The sequence below is a fragment of the Schistocerca americana genome, chromosome 1 (assembly GCF_021461395.2).
Source record: "Schistocerca americana isolate TAMUIC-IGC-003095 chromosome 1, iqSchAmer2.1, whole genome shotgun sequence".
Classification (NCBI taxonomy): Eukaryota; Metazoa; Arthropoda; class Insecta; order Orthoptera; family Acrididae; genus Schistocerca; species Schistocerca americana.
Window position 1 is genome coordinate 386,874,979 of NC_060119.1, and position 21,281 is coordinate 386,896,259.

General features: G+C 37.5%; 1 long non-coding RNA gene across 1 annotated transcript; it reads left to right on the forward strand.

Annotated features, from left to right (window-relative positions):
- Window positions 1-11,169: 11,169 nt before the first annotated feature.
- Window positions 11,170-19,324, forward strand: LOC124601559. Its single transcript, XR_006978579.1, has 3 exons — window positions 11,170-13,479; window positions 15,146-15,335; window positions 19,080-19,324. It is a non-coding gene; the product is annotated as an uncharacterized LOC124601559 (long non-coding RNA).
- The last annotated feature ends 1,957 nt before the right edge of the window (window positions 19,325-21,281 follow it).

A 21,281-nucleotide genomic window follows, 5' to 3' on the forward strand; every position in this document is an offset into this window, starting at 1 on the left:
TAATCATATGAAGAAGCCTTGTTCTTGTGAGTGATTTAGTTAACATATCAGCCAGCTTCTACTGCATTTGGACTTGTTCCCCTGAGTTTTATCTTTTCTCTAATAAAATGATTTTTTATGTCAGTATGTCTTATTCTTCCACGGCAATCACTTGTTTTGTATACACCAAATACATATTTATTATCACAATGATGTTTAATGGGGTCACTTTCAGGGCATGAAGAAATTTCTTTTTTGACCTCTGTAGCCAGAATGCATCTCGACAAGTTGACGCCAGGGCTACGCATTCAGCTTCAGTAGTTGATAAAGCTACTGCAAGTTGTTTCTCGCTGCCGTAGGTAATAACACCTTGAATTTAAACAGAAAACCAACGACTGTCTGCCCATCCTCTTTGTCATCAGCCCAGGCCTTCACAGACCAAAATTACCCTCCCAACCTTGTACAGAAACAGATTTCCTGTGTCTTGTCCCTCCAGCCACCCACTACCTCCCACAATTGCACTGTCCAGCCACAAAGGAGCACTCCCCTCAAGACTCAGTATTATCCAGCACTGGAGCAACTGAATCACATCGGTGCCACTGTTTCAGCTACCTCTCACCGTGCCCTGAAATGAGGAGTATCGTACCCACTATCTTTCCCATCCATCCCACAGTGGTGTTACACCACCCACTGAACCTATGCAACAGCCTTGTCTACCCCGACTCCCAACCCTTTGCCTGATGGCTCATGTCCCTTTAATAGACTTAGACGCAAGAGATGTCCCATATATCCTCCCAACATTACCAGCACCACCTACACCTACACTGTCAAAGATAGGGCTACCTGTGAAAGCAGTCGTGTAATCTGCAAATGAAGCTGGGGCCACTGTGCTGTGTTCTATGTGGGCATGACAAGCAAAAAGCTGTCTGTCCAGGTGAATGACCAATGACAAACTATTGCCAATGGAAAACTGGACCACCCAGTAGCCCAGCACAATATACTTCACTCCAGTGACTGCTTCACAGCCTGTGCCATCTGGATGCTTCCTACCAACACCAACTTTCTGAAGTGCACAGGTGGGAACTCTCCCTGCAGTATAACCCACATTCCTGTAATGCCCCTGGCCTCAACCTTTGTTAGTCCCTGTCCTCCAACCACCTGTCCCCCTGCCTGCTCCCACGACAGTACCACACAGCCTTCTATTCCACTAATGCACCCACTAGTCTCTCTCTTTCCCCCCCCCCCCCCCTACTTCTTTTCTGTTCTTCTCCCCCCCCACCCCCCCACCCCCCAAAAAAAGAAAAAAAACTTCCCGACTCCACATAGTAGCCTTGTCCTGTCCTGCTCTCCCCTCCATTTTCTTGCTTGCTCCAACAAGCAGCACTGCGCCCTCCCCCACCCCTGCACTGCTATCCCGCCCACTTCCAGCCCCGGGCTCCTCCTTGTCTCCACCACCCATATTGCTTCTCTCATTAGGAGCAGTTGTTCACGATCCGGCCTCAGTGGCCAGAGACAGTGGTCATTTTTGTGAGAGTTGTGCAACTATCCTTTTCCCGATGTTGTCATTATTCCATCCTGGATTTTCCATTGTTTGATTTTTCCCATATTTGATTTTCAGCATGTGAGTGCAATTCTTCTTTAATTGCTTGAAGCCAGTTGTGTGACTGTGTACTTTTTAAAGTTGCTTGTAATGATCCGAATTCTCTGTATCTGTAAAGTTGTAGGTCACATAATCATTCATCTATGTTGTTTCCAGGATTCTTGATGATCTTTTGAGTGTTCAACTTTGCTGTAAATTTTTATTTGCAGCTGATGAATTTTCACCTTCTCAGCTGCTTTCATTGGAACTGTTATGACCGGGTAAAATACATCTTGGTCATCACCTTTCTCATTAGTAATAGGTTCAGATTCAGCTATTTCTGATTCATTTTGCTTAATTTCAGGAGTAATTTCCAGTTTCTGAGGCTTTGTAGTCACTATTATATGGCAATACGCTTTGCTCTGTTCACGACATGCTACCAGTATGTGTAAATGTCTTTTTATCCCATTTATACCTGCTTGCTTTAGGTAGATGAACAAAGGCTTTGCCCCCCCCCCCCCCCCTCCCATATGATTTTGGTAGTTAACCTATATCAGATAATAAGATCTGCCTTTCATATTAATGTTGTGTTATATTTTTCTAATACACTGTTTTGTTCCAGTGTTTAGGGTACTATTGTTTGATGAATTATTCTTGTGGCCTTTAAGAAGTTTACTAGTCCTTGTTTCACATATTCCTTCCCACTGTCTGTGTGTGAGATACAAATTTTGCAAGTAGCTTATTTTTCCACCAACTTCTTGAAATCTCTAATAGTTCTTGGAAAAAAGGAAAAAAGGACGGGTATACACTCGCGCGCGCGCACACACACACATATCCATCCACGTGTCTGTATATGTGTGGATGGATATGTGTGTGTGTGCGAGTGTATACCCGTCCTTTTTTTCCCCCCTAAGGTAAGTCTTTCCGCTCCCGGGATTGGAATGACTCCTTACCCTCTCGCTTAAAACCCACATCCTTTCGTCTTTCCCTCTCCTTCCCTCTTTCCTGATGAGGCAACAGGTTGTTGCGAAAGCTTGAATTTTGTGTGTATGTTTGTGTGTCTGTCGACCTGCCAGCACTTTCATTTGGTAAGTCACATCATCTTTGTTTTTTATATATATATATATATATATGGAAACATTCCATGCGGGAAAAATATATTTAAAAACAAAGATGATGTGACTTACCATACGAAAGCGCTGGCAGGTCGATAGAAACACAAACAAACAAACACATACATACACACACAATTCAAGCTGGTGCTTGGGGTGCCCAAAAATTTTGTGTGTATGTATTTGTTTGTTTGTGTTTCCATCGACCTGCCAGCACTTTCGTATGGTAAGTCACATCATCTTTGTTTTTTTATATGTATAATGGGATGCTACAGTTTGGTACTTATTTTCTGATTGGTGGCTATCAAGACAAATCCAATGATGTGCAACAATAAGGTCAACGAAGGTCAAAAGGGTGGCATTAACACCCATTTACGTTCAAAGTGATGACCATTGGTATCAATGCAGTGCTGCAATCTTCTTATCATGAATTGAGTGGTATTCCTTATCACTTCAGCATTCTCTGTAAATGAGAAGCATATTGAATTGTTCTTCGAAGGAATACATCATTCCCATTCGCTTGATTAGACGATACTAGTCTTACCATTCCTATTAGCGCACAGAATAATATAAAAACTATAAAACAAGTAGCTAAATAAGCCACAACGAACAAAAAAAAAAAAAAAAGACTGCCGCACATAATCAGTGCCCTCTGTTAGTGCTAAAGCCAGAATGTCGCATAGGCGAGAAGTGGTTAGAGGAACGGGACTGCCAGAGGATCCCTCATACCCTGCGGCACACTGTTGCAAGAAAAGAATGATAACTCCATACCAGTGCATGAACAAGATTAGCTAGTTAATGAAGTATATTGTATAAACAGAGAAGAAACAAGAAAACACTACAGTTATGAACAATATGTCATCACCATGCTATAAATTAAATAAGTTTATCAAAAATAAACTTAAATCAGTTTAGACATTCAATAATTATTTTGAGGTCAAAAACAGTTCAGAGCTGGCAAATCAAGGATATACGTATACCAAATAATGCAACATTAGCATCCTCGGATGTAAAAAACCTCTACAATAATATCCCAGTAAAAGAAACTATTGACATTATTAGACGTAATCTCATATTCCATAGCAAGATTAGTACTGTAGAGTGTACAGAACTAACTGAATTTCTAGGATTTGTCTTATTTCATAATTTTTTTTAACCTTCAATGTCAAAATATATAATCAATGAGATGGGCTTGGGATGGGTAATAGTCTAGCTGGTACTTTAGCAGGTATTTTTGTGAACGATTTAGAAAGTAAATTTTTTGCCAAGTTTCCATAGTTACCAGATAAACCCATTTATTACAAATGGTATGTTGACGACATTTTGTTATTGATAGAAGGCAACACCTATGAGGTCAACGCATTTGCCCAAGCAATATGTAGCATGCACCCAAAAATAACTATTACTACTAAAGTTGAAAAAGAGAGCTCCATTAACTTCCGTGAACTTACTATTAGGAAAGATGACGACAAACATAAGTTTTTGACTCACCGATACAAAAAGGACATTTCACTCCATGATTAACTGGCTCCTTCGTCTACACTTGACCGAAAGCGAAATATGTAAAGAACTCAGCATTTTAAAGCAGATTGTGGTAGCTAACTGCTTTGCTGTAAGTGATGTCACATGCCCTTAAAGAAGGCTAAAGAAATGTATAACAAAAAGTGCGCACAAAGACAGAACGAAAACCATTCCTATGAAATTTAATGGCAAAATGTTCCTGCAAATAGAAAAATGTTTTAGGAAATCTGATGCCATATGTGGCTTTCAGGTTAACAACACTCTAAAAACTGTGAGTAAAACATAAACTGAAAATGACATGAGACAAATTTGATGGCTCTGGAGTATATAGGATTGATTGCAGTAACTGACAAATATTATATCTGTGAAATGGGCTGCTCTTTTAACTTAAGGCTTAGAGAACGCTCACAGCCACAGACAAAAACTGCTTTGGGACAGCATTTATCTGAAACTGGTCATTCTATACGGAACACTGAGAATAGTATGCGTATTCTCCACAGAGTGTAAAAAGGCAGTGTAATTCGTTAGAGGAGCTTGAAATTTATAAAGTAAAAAAGAAAGAACCAACAAAACTGTTTAACTGGCAGAGCAATTTTGTGCCCAATGCCTATTTTTCTTTGTTTGACAATGTTCTATTTTAATTACTGAATGCCTCTGTTTCATATAGTTTGTTGAGAGTATCACGTAGTATAGAGTACCTTACATATTTACTTTGTTTTCTTGTTCCTTCTCTGCTTATATAATATACTTCATTAACTAGATAATCTTGTTCATGCACTAGTACAGAGTTTTATCATTCTTTTCTTGCAATGGTTTGCCGCAGGGTATGAGGGATCCTCTGGTGGCCACTTTCCTCTAGCCACTTCACGCCTATGCAGCATTCTGGCATTAGCGCTAACAGAGGGCGCTGATTATGTGCAGCAGTCTGGTCCTCCTCCCCCTCCCCCCCCCCCCAATTGTGGCTTATTTAGCTAGTTGTTTTATAGTTTTTATATTATTCTGTGCACTCTGAAAGCTGTTTATTATTTATATCATTATTTATAATATTGGCACTTGCGCATATGTTAATTATTGTCTCTTAACTTTTCCCCTTTCTAACAATCTAACTTTTGTCGTGTTTTATTTCATCGCTTTTTATTACTATAATGCCTCTTACACCTTATAAGCCCATTACAGACTTTAGTGATTGTATCCCCCTTTATTTTAAGTAGTTCAATTAATCATTGAAGAATATGTGTATGCCTACAGTAGCTATATCTGGTGAACTTGCAACACAAACATTTTGTTCCTATGTACGGCAGTTTGTTTTGAACAGTAGTGCTCCTGACAAGATGACTTTCTCATATGCTGTTATTTATATATATCTGATGATGCTGGCGCTGATTTTGTGTTTAACATTTGATGATGCCACTATGGCTCCAGTACATTAGGACATGTTTATATAAAACAGGTATGCCTCTTCATACTTAAAGTGCACAAATGCACATGTATGTCAGTAGTACTTTTCATTATGGTCTATTTTATTGTTTTAAGCTGTAGGCGATCTGCTAGTGTAGTTATGTTTTTTCCCATATTTTGCTGCAGATCTGAAAATGGTCATTATAGACTGAAACCGGTAGTCTGATGCCAAAAAATTTGTGACCATAGATGCAAAAGAAAGGAAATTTATTCTTTATTCGTGTCACTGTTTTATTCGTGACCATGCTGGTGTTTGGGGACCCTACTCAAATTTATGAAGTACAATCAGCCAGGTCCATACCACATTACTCTAGTCTGGAGGATGCTTCTTGAAGCTGAACAACTTCCTGTGCACATTTACATCCCATTCTAGGATGGATACTTCTCAATTACATTTCCATCCGCAATGTCAGTGCCCATTTACAACCTTTCCTTCGTGAAACCTATAAGGGTCCTTCCGTTTGCAGATCCACCCAACCTAAGGTAGTCGTCTTTTTCCACAGATCCACTTACCCTTAATCCTTCTAACATGTTGCCTTTAAATACACTGCACCATCATTTTTCAATTTCAGTATAGAGCATCTTACCCTGCTTAGCCTCTCAATAATAGATGATGTTACTTATTCTATGTTCGACTCTGGTGTTCATTGTCTTGTGTATAGTCCCACCTACCTCAAGTCTCGTCTTACATTAATATTTACACCTCTTAACAGATCTGTGAAGATATTGCACCTAAATTGTTGCCAATAAAACTGTTCCAACTCTGCTATGTTGTAAGTATAGTCATCTTATTATATGATCAACATATTTAAACTTTTTTTTTTTTTCATTTTATTTTTTTTTTTTTTTTTTTTTCCATCCTTTCCCTATTCTTAATTCAAGAAATGGCTCTGAGTACTATGGGACTTAACATCTGAGGTCATCAGTCCCCTAGAACTTAGAACTACTTAAACCTAACTAACCTAAGTACATCACACACATCCATGCCTGAGGCAGGATTCGAACATGCAACCGTAGCAGTCGCGTGGTTACGGACTGAAGCGCCTAGAACCGCTCGGCCACCACGGTCAGCTTTCATAATCTAATATACATATATTGTTGACCATTTTACTGGTACTTATCTAGATGAATTCTAAGTGATATGTGTAAATATCTCGTAATCCTTATAAGCCATATTATGAAATGTATGTATGTGATTTACTCATCAGATCTCAAGTGTCTTAATTCTTAAACCCATCCTTTAATAAACATAGTTCAGTTTTTCATACTTGTGATTTTATTTACATTCACTTTATGACAAGGGGATTCTGTTTTATTGATTCCATTTCTCCATTCTCAGAATAATTCTTGTGCACATGTTCGTTTGTCAGCTTCTCAGCTGACATGCTATAAGCACTAGGAGGTTCTTTTCCCAGTAACACGTGACGCAACTAACATGCAGCCCAACACTTAACTCTAAATGTGATGGACACAAAATTATGTCTGTGTTGTTGTCATATTGCCCCATGCGAGTCATTTTCCCCAGCTACCCTGTGTAGGGAAAGAACGAACATCACATGGTGAAGAAGAAAAAGAAGATTATTGTAAATCGTCAATGTCCTGAGTCCACATATCTATTGTCATACTTATAATACTACTATAACTCATACCTTCCATAGAAAATGTAAAATGTTCATAAACTCAACCTTTGTTTATAAGACTATAGTAGCAAAGATAGGTAAGTAAGTAAATAAATAAATATCCGTACAAAATCTTTAAAAAAAATTGTAGTTGACACTTATTCATGTGTGTATATCACATCCTAGTGATTTATCGGTTTGTACTGCATTATTTGTTGATTTCCTACAATCGCTTGTGTTTGACAGTTGTGTTACTGACACAATAACAGCGACATTCCATAGCATTAGTAAACTGATCACCTAACTGGTGACAATTGAAGGTGCTTGGCACACTACTTCTCGTGCATTTAATTTTTAACCAATATACTGTATGTATAAACTTAAAATATTACACATAGGTATCAAAATAGTACAACGTTCATTTAATGATAGCTGTAGGAAACTCAGAAGTATCATTCTAAGATTGAAAGAAATGCCTCCCGCAGGTGAGAATATTAAAATACTAATGGTAAACTGCAGAGGCATTCACAACAAAGTGCCAGAGTTTGAAGTGCTCACGAAAAGCAATGAAGCTCACATAATAGTATGTACAGAAAGCTGTTTGAAACATGAAATGGATAGCTTTGAGATTTTAGGGGAAAATTTAAGTGTATATCGAAAGGATAGGCAAATAGAAACCGGAGGTGGTGTATTTGTCATGGTAGACAAGAAACAAATTCATCGAGGTAAAAATTGAAGCTGCATGTAGGATTTTTTGGGCAAGAATCAGTATCAGGGGTGGGCGTAAAAAGAAAATTGGATCCATCTATCGCCCAACACACTCATCTCCTGATGTAATCGAAAACTTAAAAGAAAGCCACAGTTCACTTGTACATAAGTTCCCCAACCATACTGTAATCATCAGAGGAGACTTTAGTTATTCAACAGTTTATTGGGAAAATTACAGTTTTGTTAGTGGCAGACGTGACAAAACATCTTCTCTGAAAACCACCTAGAACACATAGTTAGGATCACCACTCATGATGGAAATTTATTGGATCTAATGAAAATAAATAGACCTGACCTCTTTGAGGATGCACATGTCGAAACTGATATCAATGACCATGACATGTTTGTGGCAACAATGATTACCAAGAGTACAAAGGACAACTAAAACAAGCAGAAAGATATATATTTTTTCAGTAAACTAGATAAAAACTCAGTAGTGTCACATTTCAATGAGGAACATGAAACTTTCAGCACAGGGCAGGAGCATCTAGAGGAACTCTAGCTCAGGTTTAAAAGAATAGTTGACCATGTACAGGATAGATATGTACCCAGTAGAACAGTTCATATTGGTAGGGAACCTCCATGGTATAAAGTCACTGTAGAGAAACTTCTAAAGAAACAGAGATCACTGTATAATAGGCGTAAAACATAGCATAGGCCTATAGATAGAGTTGCTAGATGAAACGCATTTGGCTGTTAAGAGAGCCATGTTATGCCTTCAATGACTACCATAGCAAAATATTGTCAAGTGATCTTTCACAGCACCCAATGAAATTCAATTCGAATGTAAAAGTTGTTAGTGGCACCAGCCCTAGAGAATGAGAGACAGAAACTGAAATTGAGGGTAGCAAAGCAAAAGCTGAAACACTTAATTCCATTTTCAGATGTTCCTTTACAAAGGAAAACCCTGGAGAATTCCCACAATATAATCCTCCATACCATTGAAAAGATGAATGAAATAAGTGTTAGTGGTGTTCGAGAAACAGCTGAAATCGTTAAAACTGAACGAAGCTGCAGACCCCAATGGAATCCCTGTCAGATTCTACCCTGAGTTTGCAGATGAGTTAGCTTCTCCTCTATCATCTGTTGTAGATCCCTCAATCAAAAACTGTGCCCAGTTATTGAAAAAGGCACAAGTCACATCCGTCTACAAGAAGAGTACTAGAAGTGATCCACAAAACTATCATCCAATATCTTTGACATCGATTTGTTGTGGAATCTTAGAATATATTCTGAGCTCAAACATAATTAGGTATCTTGAACAGAATGACCACCTCAGTGCCAACCAGCATGGATTTTGAAAACATCAGTCATGTGGAACTCATCTTGTGCTTTTCTCACATGACGCACTGGAAGCTCTGGATCAAGGCAGCCAGGTAGATACAGTATTCCCTGATTTCCGAAAAGCATTTGACTCTGTACTGCACCTACACTTATTGTCAAAAGTACGATCATATGGGATATCAAGCGAAATTTGTGACTGGACTGAGGACTTTTTGGTAGGTAGGACAAACATGTTATCTTGGATGGAGAGTCATCGCCAGGTGTGAAGTAACTTCAAGTAGACCCCGGGGGAAGTGGATTGGGATCCTTGCTGTTCATATTGTATATTAATGACCTTGCAGACAATGTTAATAGTAAAATCAGGCTTTTGCAGATGATGCAGTTATCTATAATGAAGTACTGTCTGAAAGAGGCTGCATAAATATGCAGTCAGGTGTTGATAAGATTTCAACATGGTTCAGAGTTTGGCAGCTTGCTCCAAATGTTCAGAAATGTAAAATTTTGCATTTCATAAAATGAAAAGCAAAAACAAAAACAAACATATTATCCTATGACTATAATATCTATGAGTCACTGCTGGAATCAGCCAACTCATACAAAAACCGGTGTGTGACACTTTGTAGGGATATGAAATGGAATGGAATGATCACATAGGTTCAGTCACGGATAAAGCAGATGGTAGAATACTGGGATGGTGCAATCAGTCTACAAAGGAGATTGCTTACAAAGCACTCATGTGGCCAGTTCTAGAATATTGCTTAAGTGTGTGGGCTAACAGGGGATGTTGTATGTGTATGGAGAAGGGCAACACAAATGGTCACAGGTTTCTTTAATTCATGGGAGAGTGTCACAGAGATACTGAAGGAACTGAACTGGAAGGCTCTTGAAGATAGGCATAAACTATCCCAAGAAAATCTGTTAACAAAGTTTCAAGAAATTCCCTTAAATGATTGATCTAGGAATATACTGCAATCTCATATGTATTGTTCACATAGGCATTGTGAGGATAAGATTAGAATAATTACTGCATGCACAGAGGCAATCAATCAGTCATTCTTCCTGCACTCCATATGTGAATGGAATGGGAAGAAACCCTAATAACTGATACAATGGGATGTATGTCTACCATGCATCTCACAGTGGTTTGCAGAGTATAGATGTAGATATTGATACAATTCCCCATTTAACATTAACCATGAACGAAAATTGAGATGGAATAAGGAAAGCAAACAGAACTAGTTACCATAGACTTTCAGACTATACTGTAGTTCATTTGATCTGTCAGAAGGATGCCGTAATATCTACAGTAAATTTGTAAATATGGTCAATGCAGCAACGTCAGCCTCCATTCCTTAAAAGAAGGCAATAAAAAATCCAAAATTTTGAGCTGTACCGATGCGGAATGCTCAATGTTCTGTGTAGTTGCTTAATGTAAATTAGGATTTACACAGTGCAAGCAGAACAGCCTGTGGGAAAATTTTTGCAGCTGTAAGAAAGAAGATGCCCTTGCAAAATATTTCCTTCAACTCAAAAAAAAAAAATTCCTAGAAAAATAATATTGTGAAAGGACTGGAAGAAATATTTCTCTCTGAGGTTTGGGCAATGATAATTATAATCAACATTGAACAACTACTGCCAAAATCTATAAACAAATGGCTTAAAGACTTCACAGATATTGCACCAACATCAGCAGAAAAAGAAACATTATAGTTTGGAAAGAGCATTCATGAAGCAGCATAGGCATCTAGTGTATTATTTAAAAAAACTTTTACAATATAAGAATTAGAAATGGCACTTAAATGTTCCACTTACACAGCAAATAAATTACCCTATGATATCCAATTTACAGATAGCACCAAAAAACATTCTGTTACAGATCTTTATTGCAATATGGGCAGAAAGCGAAATTCCTCAAGAATGAACCACACAAATTGTTGTACCTATACTAAAGCCCAGCAAAGATCAACAGTGGATTCATATCGTCCAATTGCAGTATCATCGTACTTAGAAAGACTTTTGAACACCTCAAAGTATGTCACAGAACAGCTTTTGAAAAGAGAGCAGGAGCACTATTGACTATTTACCTATCCTCGGTGGACTGTGAAAAAGCATTCGATGAGAAAGGTTGTCTTACAGCTTCATACTTGGATATATTGGGAACATACGATTCTGTTGACATTTTCTTACTTTTGTAGATGTTAGACCACCTTGGTGTCCTATACATTTGTTTTCAAATTCTTGAAAATTATTTAAATGGTAGAACTGTTTACATCAGAAAGCAAGACAATAGTTTACATGGACCCTACTCAGTGTGGAAAGGCTTATCTCAAGGTAATCCCCTCTTATGTGCCTTATTTGTTGCAGATTTGGAAAACATTGTGGTCCCTCTATTCAAGTGCTAAAATATGCAGATTATGTCTGCATATAGACAGCATCCATCAGCCTAGAAATGTGTTGCTCATGGATGAATAATGCCGCTGATCTACTGTCTGAATGGTTGCTCAATTTGTCACAATCAAAATCTTCTGTAGTTTTGTTTGCACAAAAACACTGAACAAACCCAATGAATACAATAATCCTGGGACCCTTTAGATTGATTGTACCAACATCAGCTAAAGCATTGGGGCTTTTTGTGGATAGCAGATTAACCTGGACAGAACACGTCAAACGTACTGTTACGAAAACAGAAAAAGCTCCGAATGTCTTACATGCTGTAAGTCGCCTGTGGTGGGGAGTCCAGCCAGCCATACTCATCATCCTATACGTGGTCTAATACACTTTGTAATTGACTACAGAAGTTTTCTATTTGGAAATGTGGTACAAAATGTACTAGAAAAACTAAATGCACTTCAGTACCAGGCTATTAGCCAGTGCCTAAGAGCAATGAAGTCATCACCAACTAATGCTCTTTTAACAGAAGCCAAAGAAATGCCTTTTGACATCTGTAGAGTACTACTTGCTAAGAAGCTTCTGCTGCAAAGATCTGTAGTAATTAATCATCTCGTCACAGTTAAAGCTAAGTGGTTGGCAGAGAGAAGATACCCAGCTGAACGCAAATTAACGCCACTGTTAGTAACGGGCTTCCAGTGTCTCAGATTTACGTTCAATTTGATATGGAAGGAATGAATGTTACCAGCATTTAGTAAAAAATATGGAACAACAGCCTGCCAGATAGCTAAATAGCTTTTATGACCACGATTTAGTAGTATTTACACTGCAGAAGTCACAGTGATTAATGAGAGAATTAAGTTTCAAATTGAAAATGGCAACAAAACACTAATTCTCACTGACTCTAGAAATGCTTTGGAGAAATTAGAGCATCAAAGGTGGAAAGCTGATAACAATTGTATCTATGTTCTGGTGGAATTAATAACAAAAGCCAGCAATGAAAATAAATCCGTACATCTAATGCGGGGAAAGGTCTTCACAGGCATTTGGCATAATGAAATAGTAGATGGCCTTGCAAAAGAAAGCATCAAAGAATGGGAACCAGTATTTACCCACTTCCATGTTCTGACTTTCTCCATGTTTCAAAACAGAGGCATACTATCAATGGGAACAGTAGTGACAAACGTCACAGCAGAGGAAGGGCTCTTTGTTCGCTTCAGTCCATAAACCCTGATACAGTCAGAATCTCCCAAGCAGGTATGTAAAATCAGTTACTAGAGTAAGGTTGGGACATGCATGTTTTCCTGCACACGTCTACGAGATTGGCATGATAGGCTCTCCCACATCCCGTGAACATCCAGAAGACAATGGAGATTGCTTCCTCGTTCGCATCCGCTACTCCCTGTTCTGCACTCATTGGTAGCACACTGCACCTCTACAAATCCACCATGGCACTCGGGGGCCACAGCGCAGTGTAAGTGTCCTGGCATTATTTGTATATTTTCCTACCCAGGCAGTCGACCATAGTACTGTCTGGTGTCACTTTTGCATTGACATAGGTTTCACAGCCCTAGCAGTTTCAAAATGTTTTTCAAAAGTTTTTTAAAAAATTTTTAAAATTTTTTTTATGAAATCTTTTGGTTTTTATCCTGCCTCTTGCTATTTCCAGTGCGACACCTGTGGATGGGCTTATGAGACCCCAAAACCGGTTGTGATGATAAAAGAAATTTACAACTGAAGCGGTACTTTCAACCTTGGGATCTAGTTTTTGGTAATACAAATTTTTTCATCTAAAGTTTAACCAGCTTAAAACTGCTCAAAATAACCAGTTTCTGTAATAATCAATTTTTGGTTTTTTATTGCTGTTATTTCCCATAATAAACATACACTGTAAAGAAAGGCTGAAATATTCTAATGAAGGTAAATGTGTACAAGATCTCAATTGATATGTGGTTGAGGCTGTGGCAGAAATCGGCCTCATTATTGTCTTCAGCAAAGATGGCAAAGGTGAAGGATCTGGGTGCAGCAATGGCGAGAGCAAAGACCACAAGTTGATGAATTGGCTGCATCATCACTATAGGGTGTTATCAATTTTTCATCCTGGAGGAACTGTAAAATGGTTCCCAAGTTGATAACATACCAGTAAAATTATAGGTATATCAATCAAATTTACCTTCTCTTCCAAGGAAATCTCCGGATCTTTTCTCCTTATGGTGTTGCAAGTTCATTGTACCTTCTCCCATTTAATATATAATGCAATACATATAATTAATGTACATTTTAATTTATTAATGCTAGTGGATCAATGTAATTCATTGCCACACACTTCATAAGATACCTCCATACTAGGGATGGTGCTATTATGGAATCACATATCTATTGAAAATTATAGCTACTTATGTTTATAGAGAGAAAGAAATTATTATATAATAAGGTATTTAATTACACATAACTAAATATTTTGTATTATATTTGTAGTATATAACATATACAATTATTTAATTAATAATATTTGTACTGTAATATAATCAGTTATTTTAATTATGATAATATAATTATTAAGTTATATTATTTAGATTAGGTAATATCTATATATTTCAATTAACTTAATATAAAAGTAATTTTTTATTATTAGAATATTGTGTTGTCTTGTAAAGCAGGTGGTGGACTTCAGTTTATCAGTAGAATACTGGGGAATTCCAATCAGTCTAGAAAGAAGATTGCTTACAAATCACTCATGCAACCAATTCTAGAATCCTGCTAAAATGTGTGGGACCCGTTCCAGATAGGACTAACAGGGGATATTGATCATATAGAGAGAAGGGCAGCATGAATGGTCAAAGGTTTGTTTAATCCATGGGAGAGTGCCACAGTGATACTGAAGGAACTGAACTGGAAAAATCTTGAAGATACACATAAACTGTCCTGAGAAAGTTTATTAATAAAGTTTCAAGAACCAGCTTCAAATGATTACTCTAGGAATATACTATAACCCCTACATATCGCTCAGTTAGATATTGGGAAGATAAGATTAAAATAATTACAGCACACACACAGGCATTCAAATGATTGTTGCAAATCTAACACACTTGCACGTACACGTATAACATCGAATGAGTCATGTCACACGACAACAGGTACAAGTTTCTACCTGTAGGCATTGTTATTAATATGAGACTGATTGCTTTTCCCATTCTATAATAATCCAATATTTCAAAGCAATTGAAATTTTACAAATGAACACTACTCATTTAAAAAAAATTAATTGAAAACAAAAATTCTAGTACTGCTGCTATGAAAAACTGATATGCCAGTTTTTTTACCTGGTTATTAGCAAAAAGTGAAAAATATCTGTTATAATTGAGACAAAAAATACCGATTATTCAGGACTAAAATATTGTTATTGGTTTTAACTGATATGTTTTTCCCCTCTCTAGGTGGAATTGCTGTGATGTAGTCAGTGACATGAAACTACAATGGCGCGATAATCCGCTTGCTGAGTTTAACTGCTCCCATGAGGCCTGTCAAATGCTATAACATCGGTCATGGACCATAAATGGTCTATGACGTCGGTAACCTCTGAGCATGAAGTGAACTCTTATGTGTCACAACTCGAACTGCACAAGTGTGAGTCATATCTACACTTTTGTAAACACACAATAATTTAATGGTTGATTCTGTTAATAAAGACAGCCACAATGTACAGGGTGATTACAATTAAAAGATAATTCTAATAATAAAATAAAAGCAATTTGGAGCATTGTAAAAAAAGAAACAGGAAGAGATGCAACAAGTAAAGAAGATATAAATAATATCAGATATGAAGGTATCCTAGTAGATAACCCCAAAAGGGTGGCCAAGATTTTTAATAAACACTTCCTATCAGTATCTCAACAGATTGGTTGCAAGCCCGATGTTGATGAAGCTGTAACTCTTTGTCAAGCTGTATATTCTAACACAATTTCAGAAATGCACCTTAATCCTGTCACTGTAGAAGAAATTCAAAAAATCATCATGTCTCTAAAAAGTACGAATTCTGCAGGGGTTGATAATATATCTAGTAATTTATTGAAATATTCTTGTGTGTGGATAAGGGACATTCTCTGTCATATTTTCAATGCTTCCCTTCAGAAAGGTGTTGTTCCCAGTAGACTTAAGTATGCCATTGTGAAGCCCCTGTACAAAAAGGAGGATAAAGCTGAACTAACTAACTATCGACCTATCTCTTTGCTGACAGCTTTCTCCAAAATTCTAGAAAAGCTAATACATGTAAGAATTACTGATCATCTCATGAAGAATGGAGTTCTCAGCAAAAGCCAGTTTGGCTTTCAAAAGGGCTGTTCAACAGAAGACGCAGTCTACGCACTTGCAAATGAAGTTCTAGAAACCCTTAATGAAAAAATGCTAGCACTTGGTGTCTTCTGCGATTTATCCAAAGCGTTTGACTGTGTTGATCACCACATTCTCTTGCAAAAAGCAAAATTAGTAGGAATAAGTGGTGTTGCAGGCAATTGGCTACAGTCGTACCTCCAAGACAGAAAACAAAAAGTTGTGTTGAATAGCTCGGGTGGAGTATGTGACACTTCCTCAGATTCTGAATGGAGTTCCATTACATGTGGAGTGCCCCAGGGCTCAATTCTTGGGCCACTATTATTCCTGATTTTTATAAATGATCTACCATCATGTACAAGCCTGCCGTGTAAATTTACATTATTTGCTGATGATACCACAATTTTTATGAGCAGTAGAACAGACAACAATCTTGAGGAACTCAGTAATCACATACTCTCAGATATGGTTAATTGGTTCAAGGTGAATGGTCTCTCATTAAATTCCAGTAAGACCAGCTTTATTCAATTCTGTACAAAAACAGAAAAAGAGAGAGAGATAAGTGTGACATGTGGTAATCAACCAATAGTCAGAATGGAAACAACAAAATTTCTTGGAGTGCACATTGACAAGAAAATGAACTGGTCTTCACATATTATTGATCTCTGTAAGAGGCTTAGCTCTGCTACCTATGCTTTACGGGTTGTCACTACATGTGTTGAACCTAACACTGCAAAAGTGGCCTATTATGGCTATTTTCATTGTCTCATTGAGTACGGAATTATTTTTTGGGGCAACCAGCCATTAGCAAGGAAAGTGTTCATTGCACAGAAGCGAGCTTTTAGAATTATATGTAGATTGCGTCCAAGAGACTCTTGTAGAAATAGTTTTCGTAATCTTAAAATATACACAACTACATGCCAATATATTTTTTCTCTCATGTGTTTTGTTTGTAAAAATATAGATATATTTCAACCAAATAGTAATTATCATGAGCATAACACACGGAGGAAGAATGACATACACAGTGAACTCAGAAATTTGAGCTTGGCACAAAAGGGTGTCCATTACACTGGAGCAAAACTCTTCAATGCTCTTCCTCCCGAAATAAAGACAAAGATTCATAACAATAGCGAGTTTAAGAAAGCACTAAAAATATTTCTGCTAGAAAAAGCTTTTTACAGTCTAGATGAATTTTTAACTAAATAAATTGTAATATTTTAATATTATATAATACAAGTTGACATAATGCCACTACGAATTTTATTTAACCTGAGATCTGTATCTGTGTGTGCTCTGTATCTGTTTTCTGTAGTGTATTAATAATTCTAAGAAAATATGTATTTTCTTTTTCTATATTGCTGCCCAAAGAATTTACTGTATAAGTTTTTATATAATTATGTACTCAAATTTCTGTATATGCTATAAGATTATCAGACTGTATTTGTAAAAAACTGACTCGTTCCACGTCCTTGTGTATTCAACACAGTTGACCTATGGAACACGAAATAAATCAAATCAAATCAAAATCATATAAACATTCAAAACACTGTAGAAATAACACCACAGGTTAGAATGACGTCAAATTGCAATGAAATATTGTCAGAGAAGGGGGAAAACGTATGCAAAAAAATAAGTAAATAAATAAAATAAAATAAAAAGAAGTATGAAAATTGATCGAAGATGGCACTGCATAAGTCAGAAAATGTAAATGAAAACACCTGTCATGTACACGATCCATTGAAGTTGGTATAAACATGCCAGGTACACCACTTTTCCTCCTTTCGTGTCTCTGACATTCTCCATGACCATCTCAATGCAGGATCATGCTCTGCTTGTAAAGCTGTATTATAAGAACTGTGCACACATCACTCTGCAGAGGATCCAGACATGAAAGGGTCTGAAAAAATGTGTTGGTCTGATGACTGCCCTGGATCTGGAGAAAAGGATTTGGAAATTTGAAAAGACAGGTTCTTTTGGTGTGCAGCCTGGTAGAGGGAGGAAATGAATTGATTCGACGTCAGTGGAAGCAGGGCCACAGCAATGCAGGAGATGAGTGGTGGTGCTCAAACATTTAGTGCATGAAGAATTTCCCGAACACTGGACATACCTGTGAGCACTGTGTGTAAAATCCTATGAAACATCCTTCTTTGCAATCCATTCAAAATTGCCCACGTGTACGAGTTGCTTCCTGTTGACCTGCCAACAAGAGAGACTTTTGCTTTAGAATTCCTTGCTCACATCAAAGCAGACAATGATTGGCTGTGGAAGATTTTGTGGACAGATAAAGCTCACTTCCATCTGATAGGATATATTAATATGCAGAATTATCAAATATGGGCAACGGAAAATCCACACGCTAATCAATCAGTACCTTTTCTTCGTGAAAATGTCACTATGTGGTGCAGGTTTACGGCATCATTTATCATAGGGCCATCTTTTTTTAAAAGAGACAGGAGCCTGCTGTCCTATTACCTGTACTGTCACTGGTAAGCGCTATGAGTGTCTTTTGTGCAACCACACCATTCCAGCTCTCCAACAGCATGGATGGGATCATTTTTATGCAAGATGGCTCACCTCCGCACATAGCAAATCCAGTTAAGCAGCTGCTGAAGCACCATTTCAGAAATGCTAGAATTATCAGCCACCATTTCCCTACAGCCTGGCTGTCCCGATCACCTGCTCTTAATCCGTATGACTTCTGGCTGTGGGGCTATTTGAAAGATGATGTGTTCAGTGTTCCAATTGCAAACTTAGCTACACTGAAGGCAGGCATTGCGCAACACATTCTGAATGTGACCCCAGAAACACTTCGATCAGTTGTAGAACATGCTGTTTCTCGATTTCAACTTGTTGCAGAAAACAGTGGACAGCATATTGAACATGTTTTGTGCCAGTCACACAATCTGATTTGATTTTGATTGATGCTTTTTATGTGGTTTTTGGCCTCAGGACAATTAAAAACTGATGTGAGTGATGCTTTTTATGCGGTTTTTGGCTTCAGGACAATTAATTCTGCACTTATCTTATGTTTCATGTCAGTTGCTGTACAATACCAGTGCTGCAGAGGTCCTGCTGCACAATGCCCTTGAACTGTGAACCAGCTTCTCCCCTGTGGACTTTGATCTGCAGTGTCATTGATGTTGAAAGAGACTTTTTTTCTCCATAGTGGAATAACACACCCAGAGAAGTTGAACTCAATGGATTTCCTATAACATACAATCCAAACTTTTTGTAATTAATTGACTACTTAGGCTTAAAATCGTGGCTAAATGTTTGTACGAGTGTGTGTCTCAAGAAACATGAACAATTTTTGACAATAAAATCTGAACATCACTTGTCTTTTTTTACGATGATTTCTTTGACATTGTGGAGGTCATGTGCGTGCCATACCCTTCACTCTCAGCCCCTTGGAGCAAACAAGTGCACCCAGCTGGTAAAAGGATCAGTACATGGCCTTTACTATCAATAGCATATGAGCGGTATAACTCCAATCTGCACAAACCATAAATAAAAACCTTCTGAAAGTAGGTGCTTCCTATTCACTATCTATCTTAAACCATGAAGATCTTTTGCCAGGCAATGAACATCAAGAATGTGGAATATCTCATTCTGCCAATGACATGCTACATCTCAATGTTACTAAGATTTTAACAGGGTATTTGACTGTTTTCTGGAAATTGTTTTAAGTGATTAGTTATGCCATTTTATGCTTCTAACAAGCATGAGGTTCAAATAATTTGAAAGCCCACTAAAATACTCCATTCAAGTCAAGTGATGCCTTTGACATTGTTGGATGGGTCATGAGGCCCACGAGAAAGACAGGCCATGGTGCATACATCAAGCATGCGATACTGTAGGTCTAACGACTGCCAGCAGCTGTCTCCGGCAGGGAGCCAGTGACTATTTCACGAGTTTAGTAGTTCGTGACTGCTCGTTTAAAGGCATGCAAGTTCTCAGTAGGACATGGTAAAGTTAAGACCTTTAGTGTGTGCCTTTTCAGTTAAATATTGATTCTCCATGGGCGCTGCACAGAACCAAGCATTCGTGAAATGTGGCGGACAAGCCAACTAGTGTGACAACACAAGTTCCATGTGAGGCCCATATTTCTCATGGGCTCTGCTAACTCACTGTAATAATGCTAATTCACAGTGATGTCTTGTTTTGGAATTTGAATTTCAAAAAATGGCTTACAAATGATGTGTAACACCATACTGTACAAATACATCTGTAAAAACTCCTGAAAAGTTTTTTTAGTGTTCCAGAGAATGAAGAGAGATGTAAAATATGGTTGCAATGTATTGGCAAATTGCCTCCACGTTGACACAAGTTCACTTAAGTAAAAATGTGTTGCACTGTGAAGTTTACATTAATTTACCTACGAGATATGCATTTCCACTGTTACAAGGAAGGATAGCGCCATTACATGAAATTAAACTCTTAGAGGAAATTGTCATTTTACCCAGCTTCACAAAAACTATTCAGTAGTTCAGGTTTTAGAGTGGTAGACCCCAAATTTTATAAGACGATAGTCGCAGATTGCTGGTTCGAATCCAAAGAGAAAGAATATTTTAACTTATTTGTCAAACGACTTGACAGTCCTCTCGTATGAAAACAAATAGCAATTACAAAACTTAACCACGCTGATCAGAAACAGAATATTATTGTGTTTTCCTTGCTGTTTACAGGTGATTACATTTGAAATCATTGTTCACACACATCACAAAGATATATTCTAGTTAAAATGGCCACACATTTTTTACTTTATTAAAAACAATGTATTTTTATCTTCATATTGTCCACCTAGGATCCTTATTGTTTAAACTTTTGAAGTTTTATCATCTTACGTAAAGATGGAATTAGTCTGCTTCGAACACTGGTGTTAGTTTACACTCACAAACATCACATATCTTAAGTTTATGTTACCTGCATGTTGTGCGTGCTTTATATCTCTCCGTATAGAAAACCTCATGATCATACACCTCATTGTGCTGTGGAAATATGGTGATATCTTCACTACTAGCAATGCTTTCCAAAAAAAAGTGAATTGTTTGTTCACAAAGTAAATGTATTTATCCTCTGTTGTGCATTTCTCTGTCTATGATTAATGCGAAGCTATATATAATATTTCTTACCATCAAAACAACTATTACAGTCAGTTCTTGGTAATACTAATTTGGTATTTCATATGAAACTTGTAAAATGGATAACCCTACCAGGATTCAGAAACATGACACCATCCTC